At 41.6% G+C, this 25357-nt stretch overlaps 1 protein-coding gene across 4 annotated transcripts in view; it reads left to right on the plus strand.

The window, feature by feature from the left end:
- Positions 1 to 25357, plus strand: part of RAF1 (Raf-1 proto-oncogene, serine/threonine kinase) — a 73937-nt gene that overhangs the window by 10731 nt on the left and 37849 nt on the right. Inside the window, exon 2 of one of the 4 annotated variants that reach the window (XM_066245381.1) lies at positions 9257 to 9340. The exons of the other annotated variants lie outside the window; for them this stretch is intronic. The gene's annotated coding sequence lies outside the window, so the exon portion shown is untranslated. The remainder of the gene's footprint in view (positions 1 to 9256; positions 9341 to 25357) is intronic. 4 annotated transcript variants of the gene reach the window in all.

The following is a 25357-nucleotide window of genomic DNA, read 5'->3' on the forward strand; positions in this document are numbered from 1 at the left end:
TAGCTTAGGTGAGATCACATTTGATACTTAAGTGTTTGAGCATGTCTGCTTAGCAGAAATTTTTCATAAGGTGAAAAATGAGGGTGATTTTTAACCTCCAGTGTTATGTGACCAATTGAATTAAAAAGAAAAGAATGAACAAAGCACTTATTTCCTAAAGGAAATTGGGGTAATCTTGAAAAATTGATTATCCAGACTCTTAGATGGACCAAGGCTGAACTGAAGTAAGGCATGAGCTTAAAGGAGAAATAAATAGTGAAGTTGCATGATAAGCACATTCAAATATAAGTATTCAACCATGGTTTTGCTCTGCCTCAAAAAAATTTTTTTAATTATAATTTTATTTTTTTAATGGGGTGACATCAATAAATTAGGATACATATATTCAAAGATAACATGTCCAGGTTATCTTGTCGTTCAATTATGTTGCATACCCATCACCCAAAGTCAGATTGTCCTCTGTCACCTTCTATCCAGTTTTCTTTGTGCCCCTCCCCCTCCCCCTTCCCTCTCCCCCCTCCCCTCCGTAACCACCACACTCTTATCAATGTCTCTTAGTCTCACTTTTATGTCCCACCTACGTATGGAATAATGCAGTTCCTGGTTTTTTCTGATTTACTTATTTCACTTCGTATAATGTTATCAAGATCCCACCATTTTGCTGTAAATGATCCGATGTCATCATTTCTTATGGCTGAGTAGTATTCCATAGTGTATATGTGCCACATCTTCTTTATCTAGTCATCTATTGATGGGCTTTTTGGTTGTTTCCATGTCCTGGCCACTGTGAACAATGCTGCAATGAACATGGGACTGCATATGTCTTTGTGTATCAATGTTTCTGAGATTTTGGGGTATATACCCAGTAGAGGGATTGCTGGGTCATAAGGTAGTTCTATTTTCAGTTTTTTGAGGAACCACCATACTTTCTTCCATAATGGTTGTACTACTTTACATTCCCACCAACAGTGTATGAGGGTTCCTTTTTCTCCACAGCCTCTCCAACATTTGCTATTACCTGTCTTGTTAATAATAGCTAATCTAACAGGTGGGAGGTGGTATCTCATTGCAGTTTTGATTTGCATTTCTCTAATAACTAAAGATGAGCATCTTTTCATATATCTGTTGGCCATTTGTATTTCTTCCTGGGAGAAGTGTCTATTCATGTCCTCTTCCCATTTTTTTATTGGATTGTTTGTTTGTTTGTTGTTGAGTTTTATGAGTTCTTTGTATATTTTGGATATTAGGCCCTTATCTGAGCTGTTGTTTGAAAATATCATTTCCCATTTAGTTTCTGCCTCAAAATTTTAACAGAGAATAGGGCAGGCAGTTTTAGCTACCATTCCTCATAGTGAATATATGTTCTTGGAGATTTTGATTGAAGCTGAAGGAAATTAATCTGTTCTTTCATTATCTTCAATTCTCACAAGCCTTACAGTTTGACCATCTTTTGTGATTCTTTTGTTTTACTTTTTTTTTTTTTTAATTTTAGAGAGGGGAAAGAGACAGAGAGAAATAGGGGTTGGAGAGTGGAGCAGGAAGCATCAACCCATATGTGTCTTGACCAGGCAAGCCAGGAGTTTTGAAACAGCGACCTCAGCATTCCAGGTCGATGCTTTATTTACTGCGCCACCACAGGTCAAGCCTTAGAGCAGCGGTTCTCAACCTGTGGGTCGCGACCCTGGTGGGGGTCAAACGACCAAAACACAGGGGTCACCTAAAGCCATCGGAAAAATACATATTTCTGATGGCTTAGCCGCTGAGAAGCCGCGCTACCGTCTGCAGCAGTGCTATTCAGCTTGAACGCACGCCGTTATGGATGTGCGTTCCAAACTGAATGCCTGCGGTCATGCGCAGACGTGGTTGCATCATCCGTTGGGGCCTAAGGGGCGGGGGAAGCGGGAACGCTCCACAGTCCGTAGCAGCGTATTCCGTGTGTCCGGCGCTTGCTGACGTCATCAGTGGTCATCAGTGGGCGGGTGCAGCAAGCGCTGGAGGACAGAGCCTAGGAGGCAGAGAGCCAAGAGAGCCTGCAAGACAGCCTGCTGGTGTAAAAAAGGTTAATAATGTAAAAACAGTACACACACCATACACACAATACTGTGTAAGTTAAGGTGCTTTGTGTGTAATCATTACACAGTACACAAAGCAGCTTACACTTACACAAAGCACCATACATTTACACAGTGTGAACTGCATTCTACATTGGTCTTATACTATAAGAGACCACTATAAGATGTAGTTCACACTGTTCCCCAATGTATAATTATCTCCCATATCTCCCACTATTTTTCCATATTCTGAATGAGGAAACTGCTGAAATCAGTGGTTTCCGGCATTGAATCCGCCTCCTATTGATTTCATTGGGAGTGTGGCGGATTTTGTGGAAGAGAGCTCCCGAGAATCTTGGGTTACCACACAATCCGCTGCAGCCTCCTTTTGATTTCAATAAGAGGCGGAGAGCCCTGGCCGGTTGGCTCAGCGGTAGAGCGTCGGCCTAGCGTGCGGAGGACCCGGGTTCGATTCCCGGCCAGGGCACACAGGAGAAGCGCCCATTTGCTTCTCCACCCCTCCGCCGTTCTTTCCTCTCTGTCTCTCTCTTCCCCTCCCGCAGCTAAGGCTCCATTGGAGCAAAGATGGCCCGGGCGCTGGGGATGGCTCTGTGGCCTCTGCCTCAGGCGCTAGAGTGGCTCTGGTCGCAACATGGCGACGCCCCGGAGGGGCAGAGCATCGCCCCCTGGTGGGCAGAGCGTCGCCCCCTGGTGGGCGTGCCGGGTGGATCCCGGTCGGGCGCATGCGGGAGTCTGTCTGTCTGTCTCTCCCTGTTTCCAGCTTCAGAAAAATGAAAAAAAAAAAAAAAAAGAAAAAAAAAGCGGAGAAATGACAGTTTCCGACACATTTCTTCCTCTCCTATTCAAGTCAATGGGAGGCCGCAGCAGATTCCGCTCAAATATAGAGCATGTTGCTTAATTTTTTTCCACGCTAGAACTTTTCCTAGAGCAGAAAAATTCTGCTGAAAGAGGCCTCACACTGAGGAATCTGCTGTGCGGATTCTGCAGTGTAAAAGATCTGCCTCCTGTAGAAGTCTATTGGGGGTGGCGGATTCCACCTTTGGAATTTTTCTGCTCTAGGAAAAGTTCTAGTGTGGAAAAAAATTAAGCAACATGCTCTATTTGAGCGGAATCTGCTGCGGCCTCCCATTGACTTGAATAGGAGAGGAAAAAATGTGTCGGAACTGCATTTCTGCCGTACAGAGGATCTCTCTTCTGCGGAATCCACGGGTCTCCTATTGAAGTAAATGAGATATGGATTCCACCGCAGAAACCGCTGCTTTATAGTGTGAAAGAACCCTGAAAGATACCATGCTGTGCAGAAACTGCAGTGTATCCTATGACGTAGTTCACACTGTTCTATATAGAAAACTTGCCACTAATCTGGAAAAACAGATCCATTAGTTAAGCAGCTATTTATGGAATGGTAGCCCCAATACACTAGGTAAGGAGGTCCATTAGTAATAAATATTTCTCAATATATAATTAAATATTGTTTTTGTGATTAATCACTATGTTTAAATTATGTTTGATTTGTAGCAATGAGAATACATAATGCATATCAGGTATTTACATTCTGAATCATAACTGTAGCAAAATTACAGTTATGAAGTAGCCACCAAAATTATTTTTTGGTTTGGGGTCACCGCAACATGAGGAACTGTATTGCGGGGTCACGGCATTAGAAAGGTTGAGAACACTGCCTTAGAGAAACATTTTTAAAAAAATTGATCTCTAGCCTGACCAGGCGGTGGTGCAGTGCATAGAGCGTTGGACTGGGACATGGAGGACCCAGGTACGAAACCCCAAGGTCACTGGCTTGAGTGTGGGCTCATCTGGTTTGAGCAAGGCTCACCAGTTTGAGCCCAAGGTTGCTGGCTCGAGCAAGGGATCACTCAGTCTGCTGTAGCCCCTCCAGTCAAGGCACATATGACAAAACAATCACTGAACAACTGAGGTGCCACAACAGAGAATTGATGCTTCTCATCTCTCTCCCTTCCTGTTTGTCCCTCTCTCTGTCTGTCTCTGTCTCTGTCACAAAACAACAACAACAAAAAACCATAAAAATTGATCTCTACAGATAATAGCTTATATTTATTGATAGTTGCCAATATCTTTTAAGATTTTTCTTTAAAAAAAATTTTATTGATTGATTTTAGAGAGAAAGAGGGAAGCATCCATCTGTTGTTCCACTTAGTTGTGCATTCATTGGTCCCTTCTCATATGTGCCCTGACTGGGATCAAACCCACAACCTTAGCATTTCTGGATGACATTGTAACCAACTGCGATAACCAGCCAGGGCCTTTTTAGATTTTTCTTAATTCTTTAATCTTCCCAAAACCTGGTGATGTTGCTACATTATGATCCTACTTTAGAGAAGAAGAAACAGAGTTATACATGGTATTTGGTTTATATTATTTTTGATATTACATTTTGTGTTGCCCTGGCCGGTTGGCTTAGTGGTAGAGCGTTGGCCTGGCGTACAGGAGTCCCGGGTTCAATTCCCAGCCAGGGCACACAGGAGAAGCGCCCATCTGCTTCTCCACCCCTCCCCCTCTAATTCCTCTCTCTCTCTCTCTTCCCCTCCCGCAGCCAAGGCTCCATTAGAGCAAAGTTGGCCTGGCACTGAGGATGGCTCTGTGGCCTCTGCCTCAGGCGCTAGAATGGCTCTGGTTACAACAGAGCGACGAGCCCCCAGATGGGCAGAGCATCGCCCCCTGGTGGGCATGCTGGGTGGATCCCGGTCAGGCGCATGTGGGAGTCTGTCTGACTGCCTCCCTGTTTCCAACTTCAGAAAAAAAAAAAATTGTGTTATTTAGTGTGAGAGCGAGAGACAGACAGGAAGGGAGAGATAAGAATCATCAAATTGTAGTTGCAGCACCTTAGTTGTTCATTGATTGCTTTCTCTAAGTGTCTTGACCAGGGGTCCAGCTGAGCCATTGACACCTGGCTCAAGCCAGCGACCATGGGGTCATGTCTGTGATCACTCACTCAAACTGGATGAACCTGTGTTCAAGCTGGTGACCTTGGGGTTTCAAATCTGGCTCCTCAGCATCCCAGGTCGATACTCAATCCACTACACCACCGCCTGGTCAGGCAAGATTATATTTTTGATACACCCTCTATACAGGGGTAATAAACTGCCCACTTTTTTTTTTTTTTAATTTCTTGATTTTTTTTTTTTTTTTGTATTTTTCTGAAGTTGAAAACGGAGGCAGTCAGACTCCCGCATGTGCCCGACCGGGATCCACCTGGCATGCCCACCAGGGGGCGATGCTCTGCTGCAACCAGAGCCACTCTAGCATCTGAGGCAGAGGCCACAGAGCTATCCTCAGCGCCTAGGCCAACTTTGCTCCAATGGAACCTTGGCTGCAGGAGGGGAAGGAGAGGGGGAGGGGTGGAGAAGCAGATGGGCGCTTCTCCTGTGTGCCCTGGCCGGGAATCGAACCTGGGACTCCTGCACGCCAGGCCGACGCTCTACCACTGAGCCAACTGGCCAGGACTAAACCGCCCACTTTTGCAGTGCTGGTCAACCTAGTCCCTACCGCCTACTAGTGGGCGTTCCAGCTTTCATGGTGGGCCGTAGCAGAGCAACCAAATGGCGCCACTATTGGCCCACCGTGAAAGCTGGACTGCCCACTAGTGGGCGGCAGGGAGTAGGCTGACCAGCGCTGCAAAAGTGGGCGGTTTTTATTTATTTATTTATTTATTCATTTTTTAGAGAGGAGAGGGAGAGACAGAGAGAGGGAGAGAGAGAGAGAGAGGAGAGACAGAGAGAGAAGGGGGGAGGAGCTGGAAGCATCAACTCCCATATGTGCCTTGACCAGGCAAGCCCAGGGTTTCGAACTGGCGACCTCAGCATTTCCAGGTCGTTGCTTTATCCACTGCGCCACCACAGGTCAGGCTCTTTTTTATTTATTTATTTATTTATTTATTCATTTTTTAGAGAGGAGAGGGAGAGACAGAGAGAGAGAGAGAGGAGAAAGCGGGCGGTTTTTTTTTTTTTTTTCCTGAAGCTGGAAACAGGGAGAGACAGTCAGACAGACTCCCGCATGCGCCTGACCGGGATCCACCCGGCACGCCCACCAGGGGCGAAGCTCTGCTCACCAGGGGGCGATGCTCTGCCCATCCTGGGCGTCGCCATGTCGCAACCAGAGCCACTCCAGCGCCTGAGGCAGAGGCCACAGAGCCATCCCCAGCGCCCGGGCCATCTTTGCTCCAATGGAGCCTTGGCTGCGGGAGGGGAAGAGAGAGACAGAGAGGAAAGCGCGGCGGAGGGGTGGAGAGGCAAATGGGCGCCTCTCCTGTGTGCCCTGGCCGGGAATCGAACCCAGGTCCTCCGCACGCTAGGCCGACGCTCTACCGCTGAGCCAACCGGCCAGGGCAGTGGGCGGTTTTTATAAAAGGTTTGACTACCCCTGCATCATTTAATGGATAAGAAGAAAGGTCAAGTTAGAAAAAGCATTGGAATGCTAGGATAATAAATTTAAACTAAATCATTTATTATTTAGAAGTAAACATCTCAAGTATGAAGAAAAATTTAAATTTATGATACATAAGACATAATGTATATGTTTTTTTACTCCATACAGGACTGATACATTGCTTAAACTATTAAAAGTACTGCAATGATAACCATATAATTATAATAGAACTACAATTTAATGAGGATCTGAATTTTTTACTTGATTTGCTTTTCTTAAATTTTCACTAAACCTTTTGCACTTCACATTTTCTTTTTGTTGTTTTTTTTTTTTTTGTAACAGAGACAGAGAGAGTCAGAGAGAGAGACCGACAGGAAGGGAGAGAGATGAGAAGCATCAACTCTTCGTTACGGCACCTTAGTTGTTCATTGATTGCTTTCCCATATGTGCCTCGACCAGGGGGCAGGAGGTGCAGCAGACTGAGCCTTGCTCAAACCAATTGAGCCTGTGCTCAAGCAACCTTGGGGTTTCGAACCTGGGTCCTCTGCGTCCCAGTTGGATACTGTATCCACCACACCACTGCCTGGTCAGGCCACCTTTTTTTTTTACAGAGACAGAGATTCAGAGAGAGGGAAAGACAGGGACAGACAGACAGGACGGGAGAGAGATGAGAAGCATCAATCATTAGTTTTTCGTTCCGACACCTTAGTTGTTCATTGATTGCTTTCTCATCTGTGCCTTGACCGTGGGGCTAAAGCAGAGCGAGTAACCCCTTTCTCAAGCCAGTGACCTTGGGTCCAAGCTAGTGAGCTTTGCTCAAACCAGATGAGCCCTCACTCAAGCTGGAGATCTGTCTCGAACCTGGGTCCTCCACATCCCAGTCCGACGCTCTATTCACTGCGCCACTGCCTGGTCAGACCACATTTTCAAAAAAAGAAGTAGGAATAGCCCTAGCGGGATAGCTTGGTTGGTTAGAGCGGTGGTCCCCAACCTTTTTTGGGCCACGGACCAGTTTAATGTCAGAAAATATTTTCACGGACCGGCCTTTAGAGTGGGACGGATAAATGTATCACGTGACCGAGACAAGCGTCAAAAGTGAGTCTTAGATGGATATAACAGAGGGAATCTGGTCATTTTAAAAAAATAAAACATCGTTCAGACTTAAATAAAATGGAAATAATGTAAGTTATTTATTCTTTCTCTGCGGACCGGTATCGGTCCGCGGTCCGGGGGTGGGGGACCACTGGGTTAGAGCATCACCCCAAAGCACAGAGATTGCTGGTTCACTCCCTGGTCAGGGCACATATAGGAACAGATGTTCCTGTCTCTCCTGCTTTCTTCCTTCCTCTCTCTAAAAATCAATAAAAAATAAACAAAAAAGTAGAAATAGTATCTGCTTTACCCTGTTTAATTTTAACAGTCCTGGTGAGGTGAACTGAATAAACTGTGAAGTTCTGTAAAATTGTAAGTTCTTTTGACTGATGTAAGTTTTCTGGGATTAATCTTTTTTATTTTTTATTTACAGAGACAGAGAGGGATAGATAGGGACAGACAGAGGGGAACGGAGAGAGATGAGAAGCATCAATCATCAGTTTTTCGTTGCAACACCTTAGTTGTTCATTGATTGCTTTCTCATATGTGCTTTGACTGTGGGCCTTCAGCCGACCCGAGTAACCCCTTGCTCAAGCCAGCGACCTTGGGTCCAAGCTGGTGAGTTTTGCTCAAACCAGATGAGCCCGCGCTCAAGCTGGTGATCTTGGGGTCTTGAACCTGGGTCCTCCGCATCCCAGTCCAACACCCTATCCACTGTGCCACCACCTGGTCAGGCTGGGATTAATCTTAACCACACAGAATGCATTGCTATATTCTCAAACTAGGTTTTAGGTAGATTGAATCTCTTAAAACCTCATTTAAACACCAAAGTGCTGGCTGGCTATCTGTAAGGCTGGTGGCTGTGGCTGTGCAAGTTCTCATTGGATTCAGGCAGATGGTAAAGGAACACTGGAGCCAGAAAATGATGGGCCATTCCGTTTATTAGTCTCGTAATGGTGGACGAGCAGTAGGCAGAGCAAACCTTCCTCCCTCCCTCCCTCCCTCCCCCCCTCTCGACTCCCCAGCCAAAAATGGGGGGGGGGGACAGGGAGACCCCTTCTCTGGCAAACAATAGCAAACCATGGCCCCTTCTAAGCAGGCAGGCAATCCACAATTTGTAATCTGTTTCCCTGAAGGCAAGTACCCACAGCCTTCCATAGACTATGCACACATGGCACTGCCCTGTGCTAATGCACCAATTAGAGTACAAGTGAGCAAACCTGTAACACATTTGTAACACACTTGTTTGCCCAATGCTACCTTAGGTATTTTTTGCTCTACCTCTGTTTTTTTCTACCATTTAAAGTGAAATATGAGGTACTGTTTGAAGAAACACTAAAAAGTGGTTGTTTTCAGAGTATCTAATTATAAATACCGATTTTGAGGTATTTTTGAGGAAAATTTAACATGCCTGTGTATGAAATGTTGACTTTGTTTGGTGTGTATGTGTGTTTCCCTACTCAGAAAGGGTCAAGGATAGGAATAATTTGGCTGCCTGACCTGGCTGAGGTAGGGAGAGGTTGAAACAGTCAGCCTTAATCCTAAATTTGCCACTGTTTTCTTGACTTTTAGGCAGAAGTTTTAGGACTTCTTGGTTCTTGTGCATTGAACTCCTGAAAAGCTTTGTGGATTAATTAGAATTGCTATAATTGTTTTTTGTTCTTTTTTTTTTTTTTTTTTTTTTACAGATTTTATTCATTTTAGAGAGAAGAGAGAGAGAAAAAGAAGGGGGAGGAGCAGGAAGCATCAACTCCTATATGTACTTTGACCAGGTAAGCCCAGGTTTTCAAACCGGCAACCTCAGCATTCCAGGTCAATGCTTTATCAACTGCACCACCACAGGCCAGGCTGTCTTGTTTGTTTTATTTTTACCAAAAGATGGGATCATCTTTTAGGAGAGGATCTAAAAGATTCTGCTAAAGACAGTGAGAAATGTTGAGTGAGTGCTCAAGTCTATATCTCCAGAAGTTGGTAGAGTAACATTTCCAGTCATTTAGGCCTCAGATTAGACTTTAAAGTGAGATATGGACCTTAAAGCATAGGACTCAAATCACTTAAAATTATACCTTAAGTACTGCTAGTTAAATATACGTAATCATAGTCTTAGCAGATTTGACTTGCCTGAGGCTACTTAATAGTATTTTATATATGTGCTGATCCCTAGTAATATTGTACCTTAAACATAGTCCTTTCAAAACATTTTTTATAGCATTTGGTAAACTCAAGCAAAAACAAGACCTTCCCAAAGTTTTTGAAAAGTTTATTTTGTTTTCTAACTTACATTTTATTAATCTCGCACTAATAATTTGTTTTTAGAAATACTTTTGGCCTGACCTGTGGTGGCGCAGTGGATAAAGCGTCAACCTGGAAACGCTGAGGTTGCCGGTTCAAAACCCTGGGCTTGCCTGGTCAAGGCACATATGGGAGTTGATGCTTCCTGCTCTTCCCCCCTTCTCTCTCTCTCTCTCCCTCTCTCTCTCTATTCCCTCTCTATAATGAATAAATAAAATCTTTAAAATAAAATAAAATATATTCAGTTTAAAAAAAAAATAGAAATACTTTTGAATGCAGCAATTCACAGAAATTATTACTAGAGCTGGGCAACAGTGTGAGATGTTTTAAATGAGTGTGTTGAGTTTAAAATGCCCATATCACAACTCAGTGTTCTCCTGTATTATGAACATCAGAATGAATTACACAAGTGTTCTTTGTAAGATCACTTTGAACAGCTTATTAGGAATTGTACAAGGAAATAGCTTGATTTGTTTTAAAAGTTTAATGAGTCTGTTTTCACAAACATAGTGTGGCTCCTATATTTACTATTCTCTTACTTTGTTCCATCTATAACATGTCTGCATACCTGAGTGTTCTTAAGTGCTATAACCGGTTTCTCAGCCACATGGTGCCTTGTGTAGATTGGGGCATGCAGATTGTGGGAACAGTTCTCACAACTCTTGCCGACTCTGGAAATAAAGTACAGTTTTTTGCCTTAGCCAACAGAATGTTTGTGAATTTTCTGTTGATGCCTAGGTGTTGAGTAGTTGGTACCAGTCATTTGATATGTTGCCCGAGGACTGAAGTGCAATATTATGGGGAGAACTTGTACCTAGCCTTACCAATGTTTAGACTTAAAAAGATAATATGAGCCTGATCTGTGGTAGCACAGTGGATAAATGCTGAGGTCACTGGTTCGAAACCCTGGGCTTGCCTGGCCAAGGCACATAAGGGAATTGATGCTTCTTGCTCCTCCCCCCTTCTCTCTCTCTCTCTCTCTCTGATCCTCCCACTTCCTCTCTCTAAAAATGAATAAATAAAATCTAAAAAAGTTAGTTTTATTTCTTGAAAGTAAGGAGATAAAAATCACTGACCTACTTCTATTTTTCTTCAGATGTTTCTACTGGGCATATAGTGAAAACTCATTGGCTATCCTGGTGCATGTGGTTCATATGGAAACCCTCAGGAATGTATTCCTGGTCTAAAAACGTGATTTACTGTAAAGGTTGAGTGTTTCTTAACATTCATTCATCTATTTATTTTTTTCAAATATTTCTATATTTTTGAATTATTCAAAAAGGGGTTTGAGAAATTTATGTTGCACCACAGAAATTAGCTAATTTGTTTTTGTGACACCTTAGTTGTTCATTGATTGCTTTCTTATATGTGCCTTGACCGTGGGGCTACAGCAGACTGAGTAACCCCACGCTCAGGCTGGTGACCTCAGGGACTCAAACCTGGGTCCTCCACATCCCAGTCCGATGCTTTATCCACTGCGCCACCGCCTGGTCAGGCAGAAATCAGCTAATTTTATAAAACTTGTTGACATTCAACAGTCCCTGGTTTTAATTTATTGAGATACTGGCTTCATTCTTTTACTAAAATGGAGAATTATTTTTAGGACCACAACATTATGGCCTATGGTGTTTGGCCCATAACAAATACAGAGGAAGTAAAATGATTTGCAAACATGATGTGAAAATGTAGCAGTTGTTTCTGAGATTTCTGGAAATTGTTGGAAACAGTAACAATTTTAAGTTTGTTTTACTGAATTACTTCTTTATTGTTTATTCCTTAATTTTACTGTTTTACTCTTTAATTATTAATTTTACTCCTTAATTATTTACTCTTTACTCCTTAAGTTTACTGAATGTCTGATTGGTTTCATGGTGGACAACCTATGTGCATGAAGAATATTTTAAATTTACACCCAAAAATCTATAACTAGCATAATGCTTAAAGCATTCTTGTTTTGGGACATATACCCGAAATATTTGGGAATTACTGTATTTCCTTTAAACTGAACTATTCCCTCCCAACTGCCCAATGTGAAATTCTTCCTTCTACACATTCTTTTGCATTCTACATGATCTTACGCATGTTTAAAAACACATTTCTACATTTTTTTTGTAGGGGCACTATGGTTTAAAACCACTTTTTATTTTCAGCAGTATATATTTAGTACAAATTGGATATGTGTGTGGGTGGAAAATGTTTATAGTTTAGTGTGACAGAGCAGGTGAACAGGAGTGGCGCTTAGTTTTACTTAAAAAATAAAACTATGAAGGGAAATGCCAAACAGTACTAACAAATCAAATTTAACTATGGAAATAACTCCAGCATAGTAGAATTCCATAATGGCTTCAGTTGAGTATCATCAGCTGGTTTTTGTCTGTGATCTGTCTGATGAGTTGTTATCTGATGTTTAGCTGTCAACAATTGTATTGTGCTGATTCTATAGTTGTAGAATTTCACAATTATTAGTATTCTAATTCTAGAGTGGAGTCCCTCAGCATAGTGTGATTCCTAAATGACTGCACTAGAAGATTTCTGTTGGAGGTCAGCACTCATTAGACCCAGACGACAGTGTTTGTTATTCAGGAAACTTCTCAAGAACCAGCACTAATAAAGGCAAAGGTTATAAGGGTGAAATGAACTTAAGCTTCTTGGAATGTACTGTCTAGTGCAGTGATGGGCAATCTTTTGAACTTAGTGTGTCAAAATTCACCAAAAAACCGAGCATAACTCGGGTGGTATGTCACTTCAAGAAAAAAACCATAATTTCGCGATATTTATAGTTTAAGTAACAAAAATGTATAATTGTAATATATAACTGTATTTAATAAACCAAAAACTAATTATTTAACTTACCTGCTTAATGACTTCTTTGTTCATCTGTCAGTCGGTTTCTTTTGTTGGTTTTGATATTATTTAACTTGTGTGGGGTTCCGTGAACTAAGATAAGTGAAGGGGAGGGGGAATTCTTTAACCTGCCTATTAGTGACTATTTTGTTGCTGAATTTCATTGGCTAAATCTTCAGTTGAAGGTTGGTATTTTGTACACTTCAAGCCCAAGCAAGTGCTACTAACTTCATCTGTCAATCTGTTTCTTTTGTTGGTTTTGATAGTATTTAACGCTGAGAATAAGGTCTCACAAAAGTATGTAGAGGGAAAAATTGTGAGTAAAGCCATTGCTATATTTTTCAGGGTGCTAAAAGTGTCTGGTAATCGGTTCCAGGCACTCCAAATTTCCTGTTTGTAGTGGCACTCCTCTTGATTCTCCAAGTGGCACCTTTCCAGATTCTCAAGCTTTGACCTCAAGTCGACAAACACCTGAGCCCAGATGCTGTCTTGAAATTTTGCAAGTTGCATCTTATGTAAATTAAGGTGGCTGCTGCTATTTCTAATGGCGGGAAACAGCACCGATAGCACAGGCCCTCGCCTCTCCCCACCTCCCCCTCACTTATCTCAGTAATGATGGTCAATTAGAAATCCACGACACCCCAGAACAGTAGATTGGATGATGGTTGCTGTGGTTATGTGGTTGCTGGTCGATCACAGGGCCCCCAGAGATGCATCCCCCGTGGCATTCTGCTACTCCCTGCTCCGCCTGCTGGAAGTGAGGTCAATGATCCCCTAATGACCTAACCAGAAGTCCCAGATCTAGATGCTCTGTGCCGGAGTTCTGTTGTTTTGGCCTACAGATCTACAGCACAGAGTGTCTACACCACAGCAAATGTTTTATCCTCAGCTACTGCACCTGGCTGTGCAGGATCCGAGGATGAAACATCCTTCTTGGCTTGCGGCCCCATACTTCTGTGTCATCAAAAATGGCTATGCGTGTCAGTGCTGACACGTGTGTCATAGGTTCACCATCACGGGTCTAGTGGGATAGGAGACAGTAATCACTGTGTTAGGTAGGTATCTAATACAATTTCAAAGTAATAAATGGTGTCAAGTATTATGAAAACCATAGAGTTGAGTAAAGAGTAGGGGCAGTATATACTTGAATAGGGTACACAAGGAGATCCCTTCGAGGAGTGATATTTGAGTGGAAACATGATTGATAAGAAGTGAGCTAGCAGCAAGAGAGTATGACAGAAATAAAGCGAGCAAGAGAGAGGGGGTAGAAGATAAGGTGGAAAATGAAGATAAAGGCCTGGTCATTGTGTAAAATCTTGTAGGTCATAGTTAAAGAATTTCGGTTTTATTTTGAGTGTGATGGATAACTGATGGAGGATTTAAGTAGAGGACTAATGAGATCAGATTTGTGTTTTAAGATGACTCTAGAGCAGGGGTCCCCAAACTTTTTACACAGGGGGCTAGTTCACTGTCCCTCAGACTGTTGGAGGGCCGGACTATAAAAAAAACTATGAACAAATCCCTATGCACACTGCACATATCTTATTTTAAAGTAAAAAAACAAAACAGGAACAAATACAAAATTTAAAATAAAGGACAAGTAAATTTAAATCAACAAACTGACCAGTATTTCAATGGGAACTATGCTCCTCTCACTGACCACCAATGAAAGAAGTGCTCCTTCTGGAAGTGCGGCGGGGGCCAGATAAACGGCCTCAGGGGGCCGCAGTTTGGGGACCCCTGCTCTAGAGAATAGATTTAGAGGGATTGGGAGTTGCGGTAGTGACATTAATAGCTGCCATGGATTAAGGGCTCACTATGTATCAGACATTAAGTTTGGCGTTCTTTGTAGTTTTTCATTTACTTCTCACAATAACGTCTTAAATATAGTTGTGCTAATATTTCAGATGAAGAAATTAAGGATTAGGTGTGATTTGCCCAAGTCCGCACAACTAAATTTACTCAACTACAGGTTTCTTTGACTTCAGAACACATGCTCAGTTTCATTCAACAATTTTTCAAGGATTCTCCTAGGTGTTAAGTTTTACAGAGGTTAACAAAGCCGAGTTACTGCTTTCATGGAGTTAAAAACTATATTTTGTGTGTTTTTTAAAAAAATTTCACCATAACAGTGTATGCAGTTTTGTGTTCCAGTGTGTGTAGGAGGACCTTGCTTGCTTACCTGAATGTTGGATTTTTGGTAGCCTTCTTCTTCTGGAATATATATATCTCTGATCTTGCAAGTAAGTAGATACTAAAGCCTTTTCTCTTCCTGTCGTGCTCCTTATACACAAACTTGATAATCTTATTTTCAAGTCAGGTTGGTATTAGCACATGCTGATGAGTAGGGGAGTTAATAGAGATAGTAAACATAGTAGTCAGAAGTAGCACTGGTAACCAGATTGAAGGAAGTATCTGAAGAGTACAAAGGAGACACAGAGTGTTTTTTGTTACATTCATTCAATATCATTATTGTTTTTTGAAACTTTTCCACTAAATATTAAAGAAGATTAAATGCCTACATTTTTTCATTTGAGAGAGAGAGAGAGAGAGAGGCACGAAGAGAGAGATAGGAACATCAAACTGTTCTGTATGTGCCCTGACCAGAGATTGAACCCGCAACCTTGCTGTTTTGGGATAATGCTCTTCACCGACTGGGCTAACTGACCAGGGCCAAATGCCTACTGTTAAGCCTGAAAGTTCTTTAAAGTCATGTTTTATCTTAAATCTTTGGTTCTTGGATTTAACTTCATAAAAAGTATATTATTATTATTATTATTATTTTTTTTTTACAGAGACATAGAGAGAGGGACAGACAGACAGGAAGGGAAAGAGATGAGAAGCATCAGTTCTTTGTTGCAGCTCCTTAGTTCATTGATTGCTTTCTTATATGTGCCTTGACTGGGAGGCTACAGCAGAGTGAGTGACCCTTTGCTTAAGCCAGGGACCTTGGGCTCAAGCCAGCAACCTTTAGGCTCAAACAAGTGACCCTGTGCTCAAACCAGTGGCCTCGGGGTTTTGAACCTGGGTCCTCCGCGTCCCAGTCCGTCACTCTATCCACTTGCGCAACCTCCTGGTCAGGCTGTTTTTTTATTTGTTTGCTTTTTAAATTTATTATTTTAGAAAGAGAGAAACATAGACTTGCTGTTCTGCCCATCCAGGCATTCATTGGTTGACTCTTGTCTGTGCACTGATAGGAATTGAACCTACTTCACAACCTTGGTGTATCAGGACGATGCTCTACCCAACTGAACTAACTGACCAAGGCCCCAGCTAAGAAATTTAATTTTTAAACCCATCTCTTTCCCATTCTTTTTACTGGTGTTCTAAAAAAATTGGGTAATGCCCTCGCTGGTTGGCTCAGTGGTAAAGCGTCGGCCTGGTGTGCAGGAGTCCCTGGTTTGATTCCCCGCCAGGGCACACAGGAGAAGCGCCCATCTGCTTCTCCACCCCTCCCCCTCTCCTTCCTCTCTGTCTCTCTCCTCTCCTCCTGCAGCCAGGGCTCCATTGGAGCAAGGTTGGCCCGGGTGCTGGGGATGTCTCTGTGGCCTCTGTCTCAGGCGCTAGAGTGGCTCTGGTTGCAGCAGAGCGACAGGCCAGATGGGCAGAGCATCGCCCCCTGGTGGGCGTGCTGGGTGGATCCTGGTCAGGCGCATGCAGGAGTCTGACTGCCTCCCCGTTTCCAACTTCAGAAAAATACCAAAAAAAAAAAAAAAATTGGGTAATAAAATTATATAGGTTTCAGGTGTACAATTCTGTAATACATCATCTGTATATTATATTGTGTGTTCACCTCAAGTTAAATCTCCTTAAATCACCATTTTTCTCCCTTTCCCCCTGGTAATCACTATCCTGTTGTCTTTGAGGTTTTTATTTTTTCTTCCTTTACCTTATTCACCTGGCCCTGCAATCCTCTTCCTCTCTGATAGCTGTCAGTCTGTTCTTTATCTATTAGTCTGTTTCTCTTCTATTATGTCTCACATTTTACTTTTTGAAAAATCTTTGTCCGATTTTAGTGACATATATTCCAGAGAACCAAATAAACAAATAACTTCTGGCGTCATGTCCCCTGTCTGCTCTTCAGGTTATAGTCTTACAAGGATTCCCCCCTGAGATTTACAGAAGAATAGAATACTACAAGGGCTTACGACCTATATGTTTCTTGTGTGATTTGTCGAGGGTGGGTATTGTATGAAGAGTAGCAATGCCTAAGAAGTCTGATGTTAAATGTATTATCTGAATTTTGATTGTACCATTTAAAGATCGATTTGTTGTTTCACTTACTCATATATTCATTGGTTGATTCAGGTATATGCCCTGACCTGGCATTGAACCTGCAACCTTGGCATATGGGGATGACACTCTTAACCAACTGAACTGTCGGGCCAGGGCTGCTCATGGTTTTGCTGGTAACTGAATCCATATTTTTCCCTAAGAAACTGTCAGTCCTTATTCCCTATTACAGTCATTCTATTTTAATGAGATTGAGTCCATCAGGCTCTATAGGAGAGCCTGATTAAACCAATCAATCAAGTCCAGCCATTTGGACATTATCTGGTCAGTGAGGTCATGTTGGTTCTTCCTTACTCCAACACATTTCTGTGAGAAATGCTGTTTACTTGCTAGGCTTTTAGATGAGAATGCATGTAGCTTTTAGAATCTGCTTGTAGTCACTCATGTTATGACTTAGGATATGTGGAGTATTGCCGGCCTTAGAATGAAGCAAACACAAGGAAGGCAGAGAGGAGAAAACAAAAGAAATCAGATCTTTAGTGACATCATTGAGCCTTTGAACGAAGCCTCCCTGAAAGCCAGTCTACTTTCGGTCTTGTCAATTGAATGAACCATTAAATTAATTTTATTTATGCACTTTGAATTGGGTTTTCTGTTACTGGCAGCCTAAAAACTTTAATAGTAGCACCCAGTTTACCCCCAAAACACTTATACTTCAACAATCCAGGACCTAGAGCTAAGAAAATCAGTTAAAAAAGCATGCTTTTAGGTGAATTAAATTTGTCAGCAAGCATTAGTTGAGCTGCTTATCCATTTGTTTATTCAACACAAGTTTGAGCTCCTGCTCTGTGCCAGATTCCGTGCAAGGTAAGGGAGCTGAGGATTATTAATTATTCCTGCCCTTAAGGAACTTGCAGTTTAGAGGAGGCAAATCATATAGATACATTCAGGTAATAATTAAATGTTATTTTTCTTAAAATAAGCTCCCCCCAATTGCTTGTTGTGTCTCATTTGTATTTACTATAATATTTCTACCTTACAATATAGTACATAATTTTATTACAGTTATATAATATGTGTGTATGGCGCTCTCACCTCATTTTCTTACAGTCTTTATAAAGGTATAGTGGATAAGTGGACTTTTTAAATGTTAAAATCTATAACTGGCATAAAACAGCAAATCAGAAATGAGCAAAAGAAGAGCTGATCAGCCCTGGCCGGATAGCTCAGTTGATAAGAACGTTGTCCCAGAGTGCAGAGGTTGTCAGTTTGATTCCTGGTCAGGGCACATATAGGAATGGGTCCATATTTCTGTCTGTCTCTCTGTCTCTCTCTCCCTCTCCCCCCCTTCCTCTCTCACTAAAATCAATAGAAAAAAAAAAAAAAAGCTGGTCAAAAGATTTCTAATTGCTTTTAACCCTTATCCTGGTGATACCTGATTCTTTTTGGATCATGTGTTGCTTTTAGGTGTTGATAGGAGCTAAGATATCTCCCCAGAAAGATGAAGATACACATATACCCAAGATCCTCTATTCAGTTTCTGGAAGCCCTTGAATTCACTGAAGGTATCAGAAGTTGAAAGTGTAAAGTTACCCTTCACACCTGCCACTAAATGATGCTGTAGATCTGTAAGCTTACCAGGGGATATAATAACACTAAAAAGGGGGTGGAGGGCAAGTTCAACATCCCATCTGAAAAGTTTGTTATAGGTGTGGTACAAATTTTACTGAGTTTCAGAATTCTTGTGTGTTAGACTGTAAGCTAGGTACATTCCATACATTATCTTATTCTTCACTGGATTCGGTAATGTTTGTATTGTTATTATTATCTTAATTTTATAGCTGAGTGATCTGAGCCTGAGGGAGTTTAAAAGTGCATTGCACAAGTTTAGACAGCCTTTAAGTAGTGAAGTTGGATTTCAAACCCAGTACCTGGCTTCTGTAACGCTAAACTGTTCTAGTGTGTGTGTGTGTGTGTGTGTGTGTGTGTGTGTGTGTGTGTGTGTGAGAGAGAGAGAGAGAGAGAGAGAGAAGGAGACAGAGAGCCAGACAGAGACAGAGATAAAGAGGAACAGACAGACAGGAAGGGAAAGAGATGAGAAGCATCAATTCTTCATTATGGCATGTTAGTTGTTCATTAATTACTTTCTGATGTGTGCCTTGAATGGGGGTCTACAGGAGAGCGAGTGATCTCTTGCTCAAGCCAGTGACCTTTGGGCTCAAGCCACCAACCATGGGGTCATGTCTATGACCCCACGCTCAAGCCGGTGACTTTGGGGTTTTAAACCTGGGTCTTCTGTGTCCCAGTCTGACACTCTATCCATTGCACCACTGCCTGGTCAGGTTGTTCTATTTCTTAAGTAATGGATAGAAAGTGAAAAAGTGTTCTGTATAGAGGATGTGGTAAGTACTCACACTGTTGCTGCCACTGTTGGCATTTATTCAGCAATTTTTTTTTTTTTTGGAGCTACTACTCTTCATACCTTTAGTTCTTAAGGATAGAGATGTTTTTTCTTAGGACCTGTAGATGCAAGAAACAATCCATTTCACACTATACTGCTCACAAAAATTAGGGGATATTTCAAAATGAATATGAAGTGATAAAAGTAGCATTTGATTTTTTTTATTAAATAACATCAGAAAAGCAAATGACGAGTCAAAGAAAGTTCAATTATGCAAATGAGACGCAAAACCAACTTTTATTTTATTGGTGAAAATGCACTATACAAAAGGCAAAAATACTGGAGTATCTGTATGTTCCCTGATCCCCTAGTTTTTGTGAGCAGTGTAGATTAAATATAATAGTGAATCTTGTGGGTCGATACTGGGGTTAGGGGCAGGAAAAGTTTCAGGATTTATAAGGGAGTACAACCCAGAATGAGAAAGTTCAGAATCCCAGATAGTTCCTTTCAGATTACTGTAGACCTGCCCTTCCCTTTTTTTTTGATAACAGCTTTATTGAGATATAAATCATATTCCATGCAGTTCATCCATTTAAAGTGTATACTTCAGTGGTTTTTAGTGTAGTAAGAGTTATGGAATCATCACAATCAAATTTAGAATTTTCATCACCCCCTGCCTGACCTGTGGTGACACAGTGGATGAAGTGTCTACCTAGAATGCTGAGGTCATGGATTCGCAGCCCTGGGCTTGCTGGTCAAGGCATATACGAGAAGCAACTATCAAGTTGATGCAACTCTATTATTCTACTTTATGTGTATGAATTTGAACACTCTAGGCATGTCATAAGTGGAATCATACAAAATTCTTTTCTTTTTTTTTTTTTTAAATAATAATCTGTTTCCCAAGAGAGTTATTTATTTATTTATTTTTACAGAGGCAGAGATAGACAGGGACAGACAGACAGGAATGGAGAGAGATGAGAAGCATCAATCATTAGTTCTTCGTTGCACATTGGGACTTCTTAGTTGTTCATTGATTGCTCTCTCATACGTGCCCTGACCGCGGGCCTTCAGCAGACCGAGCAACCCTTTGCTGGAGCCAGCGACCTTGGGTCCAAGCTGGTGAATTTTTTTTTGCTCAAGCCAGATGAGCCCGTGCTCAAGCTGGCGACCTGGGGTCTTGAACGTGGGTCCTTCTGCATCCCAGTCCGACGCTCTATCCACTGCGCCACCACCTGGTCAGGCTCTTTCTTTTTTTTTTCCTTTATTCATTTTTAGAGAGGAGAGAGAGAGAGAAGGGGGGAGGAGCTGGAAGCATCAACTCCCATATGTGCCTTGACCAGGTAAGCCCAGGGTTTCAAACTGGCGACCTCAGCATTTCCAGGTCGACGTATTATCCACTGCGCCACCACAGGTCAAGCCAAAATTCTTTTCTTAAGAGAGGGAGAGAGAGAGAGATAGGGAGAGAGATGACAAGCATCAACTCTTAGTTGTGTTACTTTAGTTCAGGGATTGTCAACCTTTTTATACCTACCGCTCACTTTTGTATCTCTGTTAGTAGTAAAATTTTCTAACCGCCCACCGGTTCCACAGTAATGGTGATTTATAAAATAGGGAAGTAACTTTACTTTATAAAATTTATAAAGCAGAGTTACAGCAAGTTAAAGCATATAATAATAATTACTTACCAAGTACTTGATGTCGGATTTTCACTAAGTTTGGCAGAATAAATCTTTATAAAACAACTTACTATAGTTAATCTATCTTTTTATTTATACTCTGGTTGCTCTGCTACAGCCCACCATGAAAGCTGAAACGCCCACTAGTGGGCGGTAGGGACCAGGTTGACTACCACTGCTTTAGTTGTTCACTGATTGCTTCTTATATGTCTTGACTGGCGGCTCCAACCAAGCCAGTGATCCTTTGCTCAAGCCAGCAAATTTGGGCTTTAAGCCAGTGACTATTGGGATCATGTTGATGATCCTATGAGCCCACAATCAAGCCGGGATTTCGAAATTGGACCTCATCTTGCCAGGTCGACGCTCTATTTACTGTACCACCAAGCTGCTCAGGTCAGAAGTTTTTGATTTTGATGAAGTCTAATTTATCTGTTTTTTCTTTTGTTGAGTGTGCTTTTGTTGTTATTAATAAGCTATTGCCAGGTTCAAGATCATGATTTTATTTACTCCTGTGTTTTCTTCTGTTTTATAGTTTTAGCTCTTATAAAAGGGTCCAGTGGGTTAAATTTTGTACAAGCTGAGAAGTACAGGTTTAATTTTATTCTTCTGCCTGTAGATATACAGTTGTCTCAGCACCATTTGTGCTGGGATCTTTTTTGGAACCCTTTTCAGTTCTGTTCCATTGATTTGTATGTCTATCCTAATGCGAGTACCACACTGTCTTGAATAAGTTTGAAATTGGGAAGTGTGAGTCCTTCAACTTTGTTCTTTTTCAAGATTGTTTTGGCTGCTATGACTCCTTTGAGTTTACATGTAAATTTTAGGGTCATATAATCAATTTCTACATCTAAGCCAGCAAAGAAGCCTATTCTGATAGAGATTGGGGGACATTGCCATCTTAACAGCAAACTTGATTTTACTTTTTTGAACATATACATGGGACCCACATTCTCCTAGTCACTCAATATCAAATCAAGTTGCCTGGCTTGGACCCTTGCTCCATTCCATTATAGTGGGGCATAGAGGATAGGGTCATGAATATAAACATATAACATTGCTGCTTAGGGTTTATTCCTATGGTGAGAGAGGAAGCTCTCAAAAGAGTGTGAGTGCCTGACCAGGCAGTGGTGTGGTGGATAGAACATTGGCCTGGGATGCTGAGGACCCAGGTTCAAAACCCCAAGATTACTGGCTTGAGTGTAGGCCTATTTGGCTTGAGCCCAAGGTCACTGGCTTGAGCAAGGAGTCACTGGTTTAGCTGTATCCCCCGGGTCAAGGCACACATGAGAAAGCAATCAGTGAACAAGTAAAGTGCTGCAATGAAGAATTGATGCTTCTCATCTCTCTCCCTTCCTGTCTGTCCCTGTTTATCCATCTCTCTCTTTCTCTCTCTCATGCTAAAAAAAGAAAAAGAGAGAGGAGTTTATTATATTGTTTGTTCATCTTGAAACTGCTATTTGTTTAAGCAGCTCTTTGTTGTTCTGTTGAGGGCTATTCATCAGGCACCATATGGCAGTTGTTCCAGCAGCTCTTTGGGTAGCTCCAAAGTTGGTGCGTGCCTTCTTGCATTCCCTAGTCAGCATGCTCTCCTGTATAATAAACCATTTCCATTTTATTATGCAACCCTTCTGATCACTGTTTTCCTTATTAGAGTGTTTCTTCAACATCACCCAAGACATGAATATCTCAGGTTTCATGATTATTTTATGTCCTTCAGCCATTGAGGCAGTCTTACTGCCCAAACAGGCTAATATGTAGTTGTCTCTCATACAGTGTGTAAACAGTTGGCAGCATCTTGGAATTTTCTTGTCCAAAATCCCAGTTGTTGCTGCTGGGAGGCGCTTGTGGGCTTTTGCCATAATTTAGTTTTCCTAACCATCACCCCAGGGATTTCTTGGTCTGATTTGTCATCTTAACTGGGATAAATAGAACAGACTTGTTGGGGCCCTATAATGTTGGAGTCCCTTTGGGGGTCCCATTGGTCCAACCAGTCTGGTAGTACTGCATTACCACCTTTGTTTCAAATCCATCAGTGTCCCTTTTATTCATTCCATTTTTCAGTAACCATCTGGAGCCGGGGTCGGGAACCTATGGCTCGCGAGCCAGATGTGGCTCTTTTGATGCCTGCATCTGGCTTGCAGACAAATCTTTAATAATAAAAAAAATAACGTTAAAAATATAAAACATTCTCATGTATTACAATCCATTCATTTCCTACGGCTCATGTTCATGGTTGTGGGTGGCTGGAGCCAATCACAGCTGTCCTCCGGGACAACACCAAATTTTTATTGGGTAATGCCTAACATACACGGGTTGTTGTTTGGCTCTCATGGAATTACATTTTAAAATATATGGCATTCATGGCTCTCTCAGCCAAAAAGGTTCCCGACCCCTGATATGGAGACTTCCATTCTGCTGGATCTGTCAGTGGTTTTGAGTTTGAAATCTGTTCTTTTTCTTAAAAAAGGAAGTATTAAAGAGTAATAAAGATACCAAACATAATTTTCCTTATCATAATCTTTATCTGATTGATTCAGTGTTATTTTGTGTCTTGTTCACAAATCCCCTAAAATCATTTTGTGAACCATGAATTGATATATGCTTTGGGAAACCTCATGCTGCTAGACTATTTTATACATATTGTTCAATCAACTAGAATAGCTCAAGACCCAGCACAGATCTTTCTGCCCCCTTCTTCAAGAAATAGTGTTCTAAGTGGGGAAGTACAGGATCATGTTAAAACTTTTGAAATGTGAGCTGTTTTTTTCCTTTGCTCCCTCTCCTCCTTCCCTTCTTTACCTTTCCTTCTGCCCCTCATTTCTCACCTCTTTTCTCTCAAAGAAAAAGGCATTATGTAGGTGAGTGTTGTTGGAGGTAATTTGAGGTTGCTAGAAAGGATCACGTATTAGGGGTTTTTTGTCCCTGGTGCACATTAGTCATCCAAGGATTTCCCTTCCCTTGATTCCCAAGGGATTTTGTTCCTCCTTTTCTGTGTTAATGCCCTTGTTTCTATATCCCAAGTCTTTTTCTTCCTTGATTTACTCTTTTCATGTATCAAGTTCTTTAAGAGATCATGAAGGGTAAAATTTTTTTTCAATTTATTTATTGATTTCAGAGGGAGAGGGAGGGAGACCGAGACAGAAACGCTGATCTGTCTCTGTGCCATGACTGGGGATTGAACCAGCAACTTTTGCGTATCTGGACAATGCTCTAACCAACCGAGCTATCTGGCCAAGGTATGATGGGTAAAATTTCTGTAACTATGAATATCAGAAAATACTACCTACCCTACTACCTTCATTGATGGTTTTGCTGATTATTCTAAGTTGGAGGTAACTTTCTTTCAGAATTTAGAAGGCTTTGCCCCATTCTGACTTTCAGTTTTGAGAAATTTGAAGACATTCTGGTTTCTGGTCCTTCGTATTTTTTCTCTAGTCGTGTGTAGAATCTTGTGGTCCTCCGTTATGAAATTTGATGGGCTCTGTTCTGGTAACACCAGTTATCTAGTGGCTCAAGTCATCCAGTTGGGTTTTTCCCTGTGTGTTTGGTTTTTATCATCCACATCTCCTAAAATGTCTGGTAATCCTCATTAGTCTGCTTACTTTTAAAAGGATAGGATTAAACAGCTGATTGGAATCTTTGAATGCTAGTCTTTGAGCTTTACTTTAATTTTTTTCCTTTGAACTTCATTTTAAGGTAGGGCAATTCATATCAGTTCCTTTGAGCCTAGTTGCCCAGCTTTGGAAGAGGCTGTTGGTCTCTGTATTCAAGCATTCAGTTGGCATAGTTTTTAGAATGGCATTCATACTGTAAAACTAGACCCAAATCTAGGGACCTTCTTTTTGACCTTTTCCAGTAATAAAAGATATTTGACCTTCTTATTAAAATCATTTCAGAGAGCGCTTTGGAACTAAAGTTGAGTTATACTTTTCTTTGAAGGAGTTAAAAGAACATAAAATAATCTCACTTAACCTGCTGCTGAAGTGCTGACCTGGTGTGAAATTCTAAGTTACACCCATTGGTGTTGCCTTTATCAATCTGTATCTCTGCCCTTTCTAAATTTTTAGAACTCTACATTACTTCCAAGAAGATGAACTAGCAGCACAACCTGCCTTTTCCGGGTTAAACCTCCCCCTCCCCCCCACCTCGCAAAAAAAAAGAGAAAAAGATCAGAAAAAGTAGATAGCAACCAATTGTTTTAAGAAAACCAGCTTATGGTAAAAACAAAAGTTCATCCATGTCCAGTTTTAAAATATTAAAAACGTAACAGTAATAGCATTCATACATAATTCTTACCTTTTGACCCGTAATCCCATGCTTGTGGTCTTATTGCATGCCTA

This window comes from Saccopteryx bilineata, chromosome 10 (assembly GCF_036850765.1).
Source record: "Saccopteryx bilineata isolate mSacBil1 chromosome 10, mSacBil1_pri_phased_curated, whole genome shotgun sequence".
NCBI lineage: Eukaryota > Metazoa > Chordata > Mammalia > Chiroptera > Emballonuridae > Saccopteryx > Saccopteryx bilineata.